Source organism: Prionailurus viverrinus, chromosome D1 (assembly GCF_022837055.1).
Source record: "Prionailurus viverrinus isolate Anna chromosome D1, UM_Priviv_1.0, whole genome shotgun sequence".
NCBI classification, from domain to species: Eukaryota; Metazoa; Chordata; class Mammalia; order Carnivora; family Felidae; genus Prionailurus; species Prionailurus viverrinus.
In genome coordinates, this window is record NC_062570.1 from 29,057,930 (window position 1) to 29,072,259 (window position 14,330).

The window sequence follows — 14,330 nt, forward strand, 5'->3', positions numbered from 1 at the left end:
TTTTGTTTTGTTTTGTTTTTGTTTTGTTTTTCCATCTCATAAGGGTCTTTTGACATTCAACATTATGGAGGAGTCAGTTGTGAATCTCATTTTTGCTTCAGGGAAATTTATCCCTCCCCCCCCCCCCCACAACCTCCAAGGATCTTTGTTGCTTTTAAGACTTTTTCTTTGTTTTTGTTTGCAATTTCACTATGCTGTGTCTAGGTAGAGATTTCTTTCCTTTTTTTATTTTTAATTTTGCTTGGAATTTGTTGCTTTCTTAAATTGTGGATTAATGTTTTCATTAGTTCTGGAGATTCTCAGCTATATGTCTTCAAACCCTGCCTCCTGCCCCATTTTCCCTTTCCCTCTCTTTCTGGGATTCCTTAAGAGTGTGTGCTAGACAGACCTCCTCCTTCTTTCTATGTCCCTTATTAATTCTTTTACATTCTCTGTCTTCTTGTCTCTTCATTTTACTTACAGGGTATTATTTTCTTACTTATTTGTAATTAGCATAGTCTCTCCTTAGCTGCATCTTATCTTTTAAGCCTTTCCATCAGTATTTTTAGTTTCAGTTATATTTTTCATTTAAAGAAGTCTTATTTTTTTTAACATTTATTTACTTATTTTGAGAGAGAGAGAGAGAGAGAGAGAGAGAGAGAGAAAGCATGAGTGGGAGAGAGGCAGAGAGTGAGAATCCCAAGCGTGCTTCACACTCAGCATGGAGTCCAGTGTGGGGCTCAATCCCACGATGGTGAGATCATGACCTGAGCCGAAATCAAGGGTCTGATGTTCAACCAACTGAGTCACCCAGGAACCCCTCAAGAAGTCCTGTTTTTTTTTTATTAAAAAAAAAAATTAATGTTTATTTATTTGTGAGAGAGGGAGGGACACAGAATCCAAAACAGGCTCCAGGCTCTGAGCTGTCAGCACAGAGCCCGACGTGGGGCTCAAACCCATGAACTGTGAGATCATGACCCAAGCCAAAGTCAGACGCTTAACCAACTGAGCCACCCAGGCTCCCCAAGAAGTCCTATTTTTATTGTTCCCTTCAAAAGTGCTGTTTTAAAACTTTTTAGTTTTATTTTCCGTGAAGATTTTAAAGTTTGTGATTCATTTCTTTATCCAAAATTAACATGGCTGTTTTATAGTCTGTGCTTCATAATTCCATTAACTAACATAGACTTCAGTCAGTTTTATTGTTGTTGTTTTTGTTGTTGTTGTCTGTCTTATGCTGCTGTCACTTTTGCTTTCTTGTATCTTGCTTGTATCTTGTGTCTTGCTTTCTTGTGTGCCTGGTTATGGTCTGCTATGTGATATCCATTGTGTTAAGGATAACCTGAAATAGTTTGGGACCTGGGATTATAGTACCTTACTACAGAGATGATTTGGGTTTGTGTTGGCAAGATGGCTAAGAAACTCTATTCAGAACCACTTTAAACAGAACTAAGGTTCCTCTGATTCCCCAGATCATCCAGGTAAATCAGACCATACTGCAATTTCTTAGAAGGGATGCTCAATATTCATCTCACTCTCCTCTCTTGGGGATGCAGCCTTCCCAAGTCTCAAATTACTGTAGAGATGTTTTCCTTGTAGACTCTCTCACTTGCAAAGGGTCTTTGGCTTTGATTTCTGATCCCCTGGACTTTTGTTAAACAAAGGTTCCAATCTGCCTGACGACGCAGATGCCCTAAGGGCCAGCTGTCCCTTGATTTGTTTTCCCTTTAATTTAGGGTTTGGTGAATCCACACCAGGAAGGGGACTCTTGGTGTTTTCAAGAAGGTTTAAGTATGTCTTATCCAGCTCTTTTAGTTGTTTTCAGTTGGAGTGCTGGCTGATAATCTAATCTGTCCTTTCCAGAAATCAGAAGATCAGTATTTTCTTAACCTACATCCATATCCCCTTTCCATCCACATGCTAAAACATATTTATGTGAGGTTGAGTGTGCTCTGAGGGAGAAAGGAAGACATGTGGATTTCACTCCAATATTCTCTGGCTGTTTTTTGTCTTTCTAAGTTTCAGTTTCCTCACATGTGAAATGGGGAGACAATAACCTGAACGGCCTACCTCACAGGGTTATTGCAAAACTTAGAGAAGATCATAAGTTTTGTTTTTTATTGATTTGATGGTATCTATGAAAGTGTTTTGTGAGATGCCAAGCCTACTACATATTTACTAGCTTGCAATTTGCTTGCTTCTCAAAGAGGGTAGAGTCACATGAAAAAAAGTAGACTAGGGAGCAGAGGCAGGACTTCTGTCTGCCTCTGACCCTACCCAGGAGAAGAAAGACTTCAGGCTAAAAGTGACAAAGCCTAGTATCATGAAGGCATGAAAGGAATGTGAGCCCAGGTGGTGCTCAACACCCCCTGCCACTTGTGCCAGTGCAGATAGAGACTGTGGAGGTGGGAATTGAGGAAGTTTGAGTTTCCCAGTGGATGTCTAGAAAGGGGTCTCTCTTGGAGCCCTCACCTATCCCACAAAGCCCTCAGACACTCTCCTTCTACCAGCCCTTTCCCCAACCACCTCAGCCTGGGCTGGTCATTCAGTGGCAGTTCTACTTGGCCAACCTTTCCTCTGTCATTTTTATTTTAACATTTGTTCCCTGTCTCATGAAAAATTGGAAATTTATCTGCAATCAGCCCTTCAACTTGTCTCCCTATCAAATCCCCCTGTTCATCATTTCTTCTCATTTATTTCTGACAGGCTTCATGTAACAAATTCTTAATTTGATGAGCTAGATACAGCCCAGAGGCAAAACAGTGCACTGAAGTCAGGTCTGACCACAAGTCCCAGTTAGTTATCCTGGATGTCCCAGACCATCTACCCATCTGCTCCTGAGAGCTGAGCTCCTAGAAATGAAGGGCGAGTAGGGTGTCTAGGAGTAAAATGGGTGAGGGTGTAGGGAACTAGACAAAGGAGGCCCAAACAAAGGCCAACAGTTTTCTGTAAGGAAGCCTGGAGGAAGGGAGCTACATGGAAGTATGGGGCCCTGGATGTGGGTGTGTAGGTAGTTGTGAACAAGAATTTCATGGCTGGTTGAAAAATAGGACTACTGTGTCTTTGGGATACTCTTTGATAATGATGGTTAAGAAACATGGGCTTGGGTACATGAACGTTTGGGTCTGTTCATGACTGACATAAAGCTGGGCAAGCAAGGGATGCATCTGTGTACATTCCTATTTCTGAAATTGTGTTCAGAGTAACATTGATGGTCTCTTAGAGGTTAATAGATATTTCTGTAGGAAGGAAAAATGGACCTTCGTCAAATAAGTTTAAAAAACTGTATGGGCTCTATTCCCCATTTGGAGATCCATGGTGTATAAGAACCCATCAAAGATTCCGAAAAGCCCTGCATTTAATCTATTTAACCCAAAGTTTCCCCAAACTTATTCAATAAAGAAGTCATTCTTTCCAGAATACTGATTATAGTAACATCCTGCAGGGCACTTAGAATTTGGGGAAAAAAGCATTAATCCTGGAGCAATAGCCATCTGTGTTTTACCTCTGCTATTGAGGGATTTTCTGTCAAACCACATGTTTCCAGAATGGTACCTGTGAGTAAAACTCTCTTCCTAAAATGTATCCTCATGTCCTAAGAGCTTACTGTCTGGCAATGGTAAATATTCCCAATTAATAAGGGTCTACTTTTGTCCTACATGATTTATTAGTGCACATCCTGTAATCTTCACAAAGATCCTACAGGATATATGGCATTATCCCCATTTCATGGATGAAAAAACTGAGAGTCAGGCTTGTTTAGTTAATGTACCCAAACAAAGCCAGTGGCTAAGCCAGGACTCTATCTAGGTCTAGCTGAGTCTAATGCAATGTTTCCCTACCATATTACATCAATTGGGTAGTATGAAAACGGGGCACATTTACAAAGTGAAACAATTTTTTTTAAAGTAAATAAATTTAACAACCTTTCTAAAGTTATATACAAGCACCATTTCTTGTTAGCTCCAGAAAAAGAATAAAACTAAAAATTATCTAGCCCTATTTTTCATTTCTACTTGCAAACATGGAAATGGAGTTTGGAGAAAGTGTAATGACTCACCCAAGATCATATGGCTGGTCAGTGTCAGTATGATCACCACAAATTACCCTAGCTTTTGGTCTAGAGTTCTTTTTACCCATGGCAAATCTTTCTCCCCCTTTGATCATCGAGATGAGCGGAAACTTCTTATCAGGCTAAGATGTACCAAAGCATTCAGCTTGCAAAGTGAAGATGAGGACCACACCCCTCTCCATATATCCACCTGGTGGATAGCTCATTCCTTGTATGGGAGAGTGTCAAGAACAAAGATCCCTCGATTCATCTGCGCCTGCTGTGGGCCTAGCACAGTGCCTGGTGCAGAGCAGAGTAGGAGCTGAGTTAGTTATTGTCCAGGATTCTCCTGATTTTCTCCTCAAATATAGAGTCTGAAGAAATGAGATGGTCTTTGCAGGCCTAGCCATGAACCCAAGGGGGGGTTTGGAGTGCAGCTCCAGACTCTGCCCAAAGCCTCATTCTCACAGTGTGTCCTTTGCTTTCCAGTTCCCCTGCCTCCACCCCACCAAATGCTTCTAAATTTGAGCTGCTGAATAAAGCTGACAGTGGGCCACTGACTGATAATATTCAGGTCAGCTCCTAGAGGCAGACTGATCTGCCCCATCTCTTGCCAGGGAAGCTTCTTTCCCCCATCCTTACCCTTCTTTTCTTAATTTTTCTCAGCTTTTTGTCTCTTACTTGCGTTACCTATTTTTTCTATGATTTCTCTTCTGTCTTCGTCTAGAAGCATTGTTTTTGTTTTTTCCTCCTTTGTCCCCATGGTTCTTAGAATACCACACATCTCTCCTCACATCTGAAATCTTCCCTGTAAATATGCTGTATTTTATCTTTCTTACCCTCACCAAACATCTTCATAGTATTACCTCACACCTCTGCCATGGCATCCTCTCAGAGTAACTGCTACCATTCTCCTTTCTTTAACCGTTCTTTCCTCATTCCCCTTAATTTTCTTTTGCCTTTGTTTATATTATTCCTCTTTTTCCTTGACTATTCCTTTAAAGAAGACCCATTTCTTGCCCCAGTATATTCCCCATCCCTCTGCCATTTGTATATGAGCCTCTTTATCTCTCTTGGCCTCTGTTATTGTTTGCCTTGTTACTAGAGAACAGAGTAGCTCCATTCCACAGAAATGCCAATGGCTGGTGGGTTGAAGGGAAATTGAACTTCCTTTTCTAGTGTATTCAGAGGGGTTCCAGTTGGTTCAGCCTCCTCTGGCTCCTGCCTGTAACTATAGCCTGCAGATCCTCAGCCTTGGCACTATTGACACTTGGGGCTGGGTAATCTTTTATTGTTGGGGGCTGTCTAGTGTATTGTGTTTAGCGGCATCCCTGGGTTCTGCTCACTAGATGCCATTAGTGCCCACATCTAGGTTGTGATGACCAAAATGAGAACCACTTACATAGCCCACAGGCTGCAGCCTTACTTCTGGAACCCAATGCTGAGGTGAGGACACAAAAGAAGCAGGCATTTGTCAGGATGAATGTGAGCTTGCCTTTTTGTTGCCTTTGGTCTCTTTGGCTCTGCTCTGACCTTCTTTACTAACCTTTATTTCATCTTTCTATCTGTGTTCTCTATAGCCTTCTTTCACTATAACCCCAAATTCTGTTTCACATGATGACATGACAGGCTTGAGTCCCTGCCTGCTAAAAATGTCCCTGATTAAACCCTTTCAATGATTCTTACATAAGAGGCTCTGTCAGTGTTCCATCTGTACCCTCGGAAGGTCAAGGTGTAACTCAGCTGCTTGAGGGAACTTAGCTTCTTGGCTCCCAGGTGGTTAATGCCTGTTTGATTAGCTGTAAAACAAAATCCAGAAAATGCCAAGAGGCAAATCTCAATTCACCTTTCAGAATGTAGCTCTTTGCCCAGTCAGGGAAGAGGATGAAGAGGGGATGGGGAGTTTCACAGCTGTTAGATTTGTAATAGGTAAGCAAGCAAATAGACTCAGTTCTGACTGGCTTTGCTGGTCTCCTGTACCACCTGAGTCACCTTCACCTTTTGGCTGCTGACTCTTGACAGGAAGACAGCTCAGTGCATTTGCTGCCCTCTCTGCTCAGCTATCCCTTCCCAGCTGGGTGCCCCCCTACATTCCTGGCACCCTTCCTCCCCCTTCCCTAGTCTGATGCCATCTTGTTACTTCTGTAATAAGCTCAACTCCACAGCCAACAAACTGGTGTCCAGTGTGTCTCTCTACCATGCTTCCCTAGGAAATACATCACACTCTCATATCTGCCCAAAAAATTAAAACCAAAGAATACAAGAAGCCACACATACTCAATGAGCCCTCCCCTACATAAAATAAAACACCTCCACCTTCTTTTCTCTCCTCTGTACCACATTTGTGCTCACGCCATCCTGGAAGGCACATGTGGACTATTCGGTCAAGGCTATGGATATGGTGGGTTCCCAGTAATAATCTCCTGTGATGTTTTCTTGCACATACACTATGGTTTGAATATGATTGTTGCCTTGTGTTCTTTTCCAAATCACAGTGCAGTGCCCCCCATGTACAGCCATTCATTTATGAAGACAGCACTAATGACTCACAGTAATTATTACTACTCCAGCATTAAGAATACATAGTGCCAGTTGCCCGGTGTTTCCCTCTGGCTGCTGGTGATCACAGAGTTAGCATGCGAAGCAAGTTAACCAGAACTTAAAAGTCATCAGTGACCCAGGCCACTGCAGCATGGGGCTTCTGTAACCTGTGTGCTTACTTATCTGGCAGAGCCAATTCATTGCTTTCCACCTTTACGTTACATAACTCTGCTTGCTTTTCTGACTCTCTGCCTTCTGTGCATTCATGGCTCACCACATCATTTTTACCCCAGGGCATTCTTAAATAGGGCTTTCTGAATCCAGTCTGACTCCTACTGTGCTGGTTTTCCCCCTGGACCTGTATTACCAGGCACGGCATGTTTTCAGGTGGGGAGGGTGAAAGTGACATGAATGCAGCATGCGTGTGTCTCTACAAAGCCCTCCAGGTGGTCTTCAGTGACCACAGGAGAGGCCAAGATGGGTTCATCAACCAACGTCTCTCAAGCCCACAGCTCACCTGTGATACCTGCTGACTCCAGCCGAATGAAAGTGGGCACGCCTCCCACAGACCCATGTTGTCATCATCCAGGCCCCCAGCTCCCACAAACGGGATGTGTGTGTTTGTCTGGCTGACTTTCTGCAGGAGCATCTGTCACTCTCCAACATTTCCTTTATTATTGCAGCAAAGTATTTAAACACTACCCACTGAACCCCATCTGTCACTGCGCCCCATCGCTGTCAGGGCCCTGCCTCCCCAGGTCTGTGAAGAAACTCGCTGGCAAAGGCTCTGTGCCAAACAACAGGGCAAATTAAATCAAAGCGCGCTCTGGCACCCAGGGGGAAAATGCACATCAGCTTTGACTTATTGCATGGAGCACGCTTACAAGAGAGAAAGCAGCGGCTTTTGTCACTGCAAGGGGCCATGAAAAATGAATTAGGGCCTCTGCTGAGAGAGGGCATGGAGGAGAATCTTTCATTCTGAGACGTTGTCCTCTCTCACCTTGCAAGGAGGAAATAATAAAAGAAGAACTTGTGGGTCTAAGTCTCTCCAAGCTTTGACTGTATCCTCAAGCACTCCTGGGTGTAGAAGGGAAGTGAGGAGTTGGGGAGAAAAGGACTTTTGCAAGGCCTGGGAACAGCCTGAGGTGCACAGTGCTCCCAGGGGCAAGAACAGGAGCAGGTACAGCTGAGAGTAAGCAGCTCCCTGCAGAGGGGAGGCAAGCTGGGGAAGCAGGAGGACCAGGAGAAAACTCTGGGTCTGGTTCTCATCCTCCTAATTAGTTTGAAACTTGGATCCATAATATTTCTAAACCCTCTCTACAGGTCACTTACTGGGATGACCCTTCTTCACACTTGATCTCTCTAAATCCTCACATTCCTATGAGATGAGGAACACTTTTGCCCATTTTACAGATGAGGAACCTCAAAAACATTAAAGCAATTGCTCACAGCCATCCAATTTGTGTGTGGCAGGGCCAGGATTCAAGTCTACATTTGTCTGACTTCAAAGCCCATTGCTTGCCTTCATTAAATAATTCTCCCTCCGTCTCCCAGCTCCCTGTGAGACACAGCTCATTTATTTCCCTATAATGAGGGAGGGGCCTCTGATTTCCTAATAGATTCCTCACCTGCCATACTAATGGAGCTGGCATTCACTGTGGGTTTAGCCGCAGAGTCTTACCCACCAGACACATTTGTACCTTGTGACAGCACTGAACACGTGGACAGCTGCTCAGGCATTTCTAATGCAGCCCTTCCCAGGCAGAGATCCCAGTTACAGATAACATAACTCCATCTTCCTGGAGAGGAGGAACCCACAGACCCTATCTAATTAGATCCCAGGCTAGACAACTCAACCTTATGCTTCAGGAGCTGGAAATGCATGCCAGGGTATTAGGTGCTCTGGCAGAAAGGGCACAGGACCAAGGGATAGATTTTCTCTGCTCTGACCTCCTCTTTTCTATCCCTGTGTATCTATCTGTGGGTTATTACACTCTGCGATTGTGCATTTTCCTCAAGTTCAGGGCTGGGCTTGGATAAAATATATTGGGCCCTGGCTTACGTGGCTGGTAAGTTTTCCAATTTTCTTCAGGAGGGTGGCTGAATGTTGCCAAATGTCTGGGCAGTGGTTGGACTACCTATGCACTTCAAACAGAATGTGCCACCCTAATGAGTGTGTACTTCCTGCACTTTCATAACTGGGTGATATCCAGGCCCAGTTTTGTGCTATGCCAGAGTACTTTCTTAAGTGCTTGCGCTTATATATAACTTTGGCTCTCCTTCAAAGATTGTTGGCCATAGAGAGAAAAGCAAACAACTCCAGACCCAGGGCCACAGTATGGAAATGAGCCTTTTATCTGACCCACCCTTTTCACTCAGCACGAGCACTAGGGTATCATATGTGGGCAGAATAATGTGTGGCTTTATGGAAAATACATAAGCACATTATTATAGTGACAAAGTGTTCATCCATAAGACAGTGACAAGCACCCTTCATACATGTGACAGTCAAACAAATGTTTGGCTAAATTCAGTCAAAATAGTTCAATTCAGTAAAAACTCAAAATAATTCTGTTAGGAAGCACCTTCTATGCTTAATTCCATATGATTCCTATTTGTAAACCCACAAGTGATTAAATGGTAGAAATATTGACTATCTCTTTATGAATCTGATATAAGAATTGACCACCCCCTATGCCTCCCATCTATTTGAGAAACTACTGTTCTATAGGTTGGCTCATGTGGGTAGGACTGATGATATGTAAGTATATTCTATCTATAATCTCTCTCCCCCAAATATGTAATTTCCTAATACAGTCATGCCTTTAGAACAGTTACCATTGTCAATGTGAATGTAAGTTTTGATGGGATTAATATTATAAAAAGAGTTAAATTCCACTGCGTAATCCTAAAAGATAAGACCCCAGGGCAGGATGAGAACTCTGCAAGAGGCTCACATGAAAGTAATGGAAACATGGAAACCAGAGCCTGGAAAGTTGCCACTGAGGAACAGCCATAAAACAGGCCTTTTATTGGTCACTAATAAGTCAACAAGGGAAGTTTTGAGTAGAATCAGTTGATGAAGGGATTTGCCAGGGGGAGCATGGAAGATGTGCCCTGAGAAAACATGGAGGGTATTTTGTGACTAGAGTACTGGGGAGGGAGAGGACTACCAGTTGGGATAGTTGGTGACTCTCTGCTTCACATAGAACTCATCCTGACCCTAAACTCAAGATGAAAACCTGGGTTGAGTAGATAATCCTTTCTTCAGTGATCATTGGAGGCCAGAGATAAATTACAGGTTTAATCTGGAAAAAAATTTAAAAATCCCACAGTCTATTCTCTCTCTCTCTCTGTCTCTCCCTCTCTTTCTCTTTTTAAGATGAGAGAACACAAGTTCAGAGAGGTTAAATGAATTTCTCAAGGTCACACAGCTAATTAGTAGCAGAAGCAAGACTAGAATCTAAGAGTTTGACGTTTATCATAATATTCTTCTTAAAACATCCTGCTGTCTTTTTGTATCACCATGCAGATATTTAATGTTGTTTGTTCATTTTTAAGAAAAGTTGACAGTTTTACTTTACTTACTTCAAAATGTGGATGATATAATTAAAAGCTACAGAAACCAGAAGATGAATAAAAGATGGTCATAACAAATCTTTGGTATGGTACTCAGTAGTGTTGAGCAGGAAATCTGGTACAAACCCATGTCCTCAGATTTGACTTGTCTGTAGCTGGCACAACTAGATTATGAAATACTTCAAAAAATGTTTTAACTCACAATCTGGCCAAATTGACTTGTTTTGGCTAAAGACCTGCAGCAAAAGAGGGTCACCAGATGGAAAAGCCCTTTGTCTCCAGAGCATGGCCTGATGCACAGCTGAGTTTTTAGGTGTTGGCAATAGAACACCAGGGAACCTTCTGTTCAAATATGCCCCAAACTCAGCAAATCATAATCCTCAGCCTGGTTTGGAAAGTTGTTTATAGGAGTCTTTTCCTCGTTTTCTTCTGAGCACCTCTCATAGGCTCACCTTCTTTAGGAGAGGAAGACAGGAGGCATTGCAGCTTATATAGGAATGGAATCATGGATAGAGTTTATGCTTAGGAGCCTGAGGATTTGGGTTCACTTTCTGGCTCTCATCATCCTAGCTGCATGGTCGTGGGCATATCTGTTAATTAGACAAAGAGAGGAGATGGTTTGCTAGTTCATTGGTTGGCCGGGTGCACTAAGCCACCTGCTTTACCTATTGAAAAAAAGTGGGCTTTTCATCGAGAAAACTGTTCTTTAACCAAGGAAGTACAGATGGCTTCATCTACCTTCTAGAACTTCAAAATAAGCTTTCATGAGCCTTCAAATATTGCTTCATCTCCCTGAGCCTCAGTTTTCTCAACTCTAGAGTCAGGGTGGTAACGATACCCCCCACCCCCCGCCCCCTAGGTATTAGTCCACCTGGCACCCCCCTCTGCCCACTCCCAGCACTGTGCCTGGGGGAAACCAGCCACTCCTTGCTGTTGCAGTGCTTACAATACTTTGAAGGGTCAGGTAGAGCAACGGGGCAAGAGGGAGCAACACGGGAAGAAGGAAAACCCAGGATCTTTTGCGTTTGGTCAGAACTGGATAAATGCAGAACTGGGGTTAAGATTGCCAACATTTGGAGACATCATTTAGAAGGCAACTTAATTTCTAAGATGGAGATTTGAGCATGGAAGGCCATGGGAGCACATTCACTGATAGAACATCTGCACTTCATTGTCTAGAGAATGGTTTGGTTTCAGGCTTTGGTAGGGCAGTAGCTTCCACTCAAGTAGTTTTAATAGAAATGGAGCATGCAGATTTCAAGAAAAGAAATGAGTATAAATATTGTGAGTGGAGGAAGAGAGAAAGCAGAGAGATCATGTTTGACTAGTCACAGTGGGGAAATGTTTCAGAAACTCTATCCTGGAAATTCTTAGAGCTGAAGCAGGTGACTGGGTTGAATCCACTGTCAGCTATGAGTCCAGGTCTTGCTCCATGGGTACACATTAATGAGGCTGAGAGTGGACAGGAGAGCCTCCAAACTGGTGGGCCTCTACCAAGATTGAAGACCATCCGGGCATATGCAGTGAGCACTCAGCATTTTGTACCTTTGGCCTCCCCCCACTGCCTCCCTGCACAGCATCCAGGGAGCCCTGCCTGCAGAGACTCTGAAGCTGGTGCCTTGGCCAGAGGGATGCATAAATAGTTTCCTTCAGGGGCATTTGCAGGGCAGCAGCCCTCGCCACCTTGGCCCAATGGATTTCTTCCTTAACAGCATCCTGATTTGCCCCACATATGCAAACCTGCCACCCGCCCTGGCCCCTATCCCTTTTCAGTGTGCCAGTTTCCTGGGATTTCTCTGTGTTGTTTGGTCTGAAGTCCCAGGGGAAGCAGGACCTGCTGACACTGTGCTAAAGGATTGCCTCTACCTCTTGCCCTGACTCTGTTTTGCCTCGGGCTGATGCCCAGGTGGCCTGATGCCCAGACAGCACCTCACCTGGAGCATGACTACTCTTTTCTCTCAAAAGTCCAGCCCCTGCCGTTCTCTCACTACTTCTACCTGTGTATCACCTGGGTTGCCATCTTCCTCTTGGACTTAAGCTGTGATTGCAGACTCCTGCCCTGGCCTTGTCTGTCTCTTTTCTCTGCTTCTCTCTAGATCTGTCCCCCTCCCATCCCCAGCATGTCACAGTCCAGGCTCTTGCTAATTCAGTCCATCTCTGCTCCTTGCTGGTGCCAATGCTAATTCAAAGGATACAGTTTATCCTAAAAGGCTTATCTTTTATTTTGCAGTAGGAAGTAAAAATCACGGGCCATTAAAAATCCCATAGAATTTGGGACTCCTGGGTGGCTCAGTCGGTGAAGTGTCCAACTTCAGCTCAGGTCATGTTCTTGCAGTTCATGGGTTCAAACCCCACGCTGGACTCTGTGCTGACAGCTCATAGCCTGGAGCCTGCTTCAGATTCTGTGTCTCCCTGTGTTTCTCTGCCCCTCCCAGGCTAGCATTCTGTCTGTCCCTCTTTTTCAAAAATAAACATTAAAAAATAATTTAAAAAGAAATCCCATAGAATTCAAATTAGAGAGCATTGTATTCTTTTGATAAGTAATGGAGAACTGGTATTTACTTAATGCCTACGTGGCCCAGGGCATTCCTTTTCTCTTGCCTGGGTTTTTGCAGTACCCTAATAACAACCAACTACCCCTCAGCCCCTCTTCAGCTTATTAGTGGCATAGCACCCACAGTGATCTTACTAGAGCTGCATCTTGTTACACTACTGCACCAAAGCTTGCAGTGCTTTCCCATCTCACTTAGAGAATAAGCCTGCATCATCTCTCTTAGGGCTTCATTTCCTCTGTCTCTTTGCACATTCTATTCCATCCATATCGCCTTCCTGTCTGTTCTTCAGATATATCATGCAGATCCTTCCCCAGGGCCTTTGTACTTGTTATTACGTCATGGATTGTCCTTCTCCAGATATCTACATGGCTCACTTCCTCATTTCTTTAGTTTTACTCTCAAATGTCATTCTGTAGCATTTTTCTGGGTTTCTTGCATCAATTTATCTTTCCATCACAGAACTTCTATCCCAGTATAATTTCCTACCTCTCAGCACTGACCACCATTTCTGTGCTATATATTTCTGTATTTATTTTACTTATTTGTCTCCCCACTTTAAGGTATAAGCTTCCTGAGGGCAAGACTGTATTGTTCACTAATCTATCCCTAATAGCCAACATAGTATTTGGAATGTAATAAATGCTCAGTTAAAAATGTTTAATTAATAAAAACCTTTATTCATCCCTGTTGACAGTTTAAATGACCATCCTTCTAGAAAATTTTCTGTACAATTATACATATGTGCATACATAACACACAAGCCATATGTAAATGGAATTCCATTGTACTCACCTTTAAAACTATGTATTTTAAACTTAACAATAAATCATATAATTTTTTATTTGCATATACATAGATAGTGGCATTCAGTTCAGCACTGCACTATCCATAATATGACCAGATTATAACTTATTAAACTTTGTGATAGTCATTTCTAGTGTTTCACTCTTTCCAAGAGTATTTCCCTGAATCATTTCATACAAATATCTATGTGTGTGTATGTATGTACATATATATGTAATGTATGTACATATAATACATATATATCATATGATATACATACAATATATGAATATTAAATATATGAATATTTCCATTGGTTGGATCCCTACAGTGGACTTGCTTGGTCACAGGACATGTTTATTTATGTATTTGCAGCTAGATTGCCACCCCCCACCAAAAGGGTTATGTCAATGAACACTCTTGCCAACAAGTGGAAGTTCCCATTTCCCAGTCCTTGGCTCTGAAGAGGTACTCTCAATACTTTATATTTCTGCCAGTGTGATCAGCAGGAAGTGGTACCTCCCTTTAATTTGCATATCCCTGTTACTAGGCAAGTTACCCTGCAATTTTTTTTTTCATTTCTCAAATGTTTATTGGGTATTCGTATTTCTTCTGGGAATTGCTTATCCATGTTTTTCATCTATTTTTTCATTGGCTTGTTTATCATTTTTAAAATCGGCTTGTGGAAGCACTATATATATATATATATATATATATATATATATCATAGATGTTAACCCTTTGTTATAAAGGTTGCAGATCTTTCTCCTGGTCTGTCTCTTGCCTTTTACTTTGTTTTATGATGTCATTTGTCATACAACAGTTTTCAATTTGTATGCAATAAA

General features: G+C 42.7%; 1 protein-coding gene across 6 annotated transcripts in view; it reads left to right on the forward strand.

The window, feature by feature from the left end:
* The window catches only part of NTM (neurotrimin), a 396,118-nt gene that overhangs the window by 326,530 nt on the left and 55,258 nt on the right, over positions 1-14,330 (forward strand). The gene's annotated exons all lie outside the window — the stretch shown is intronic.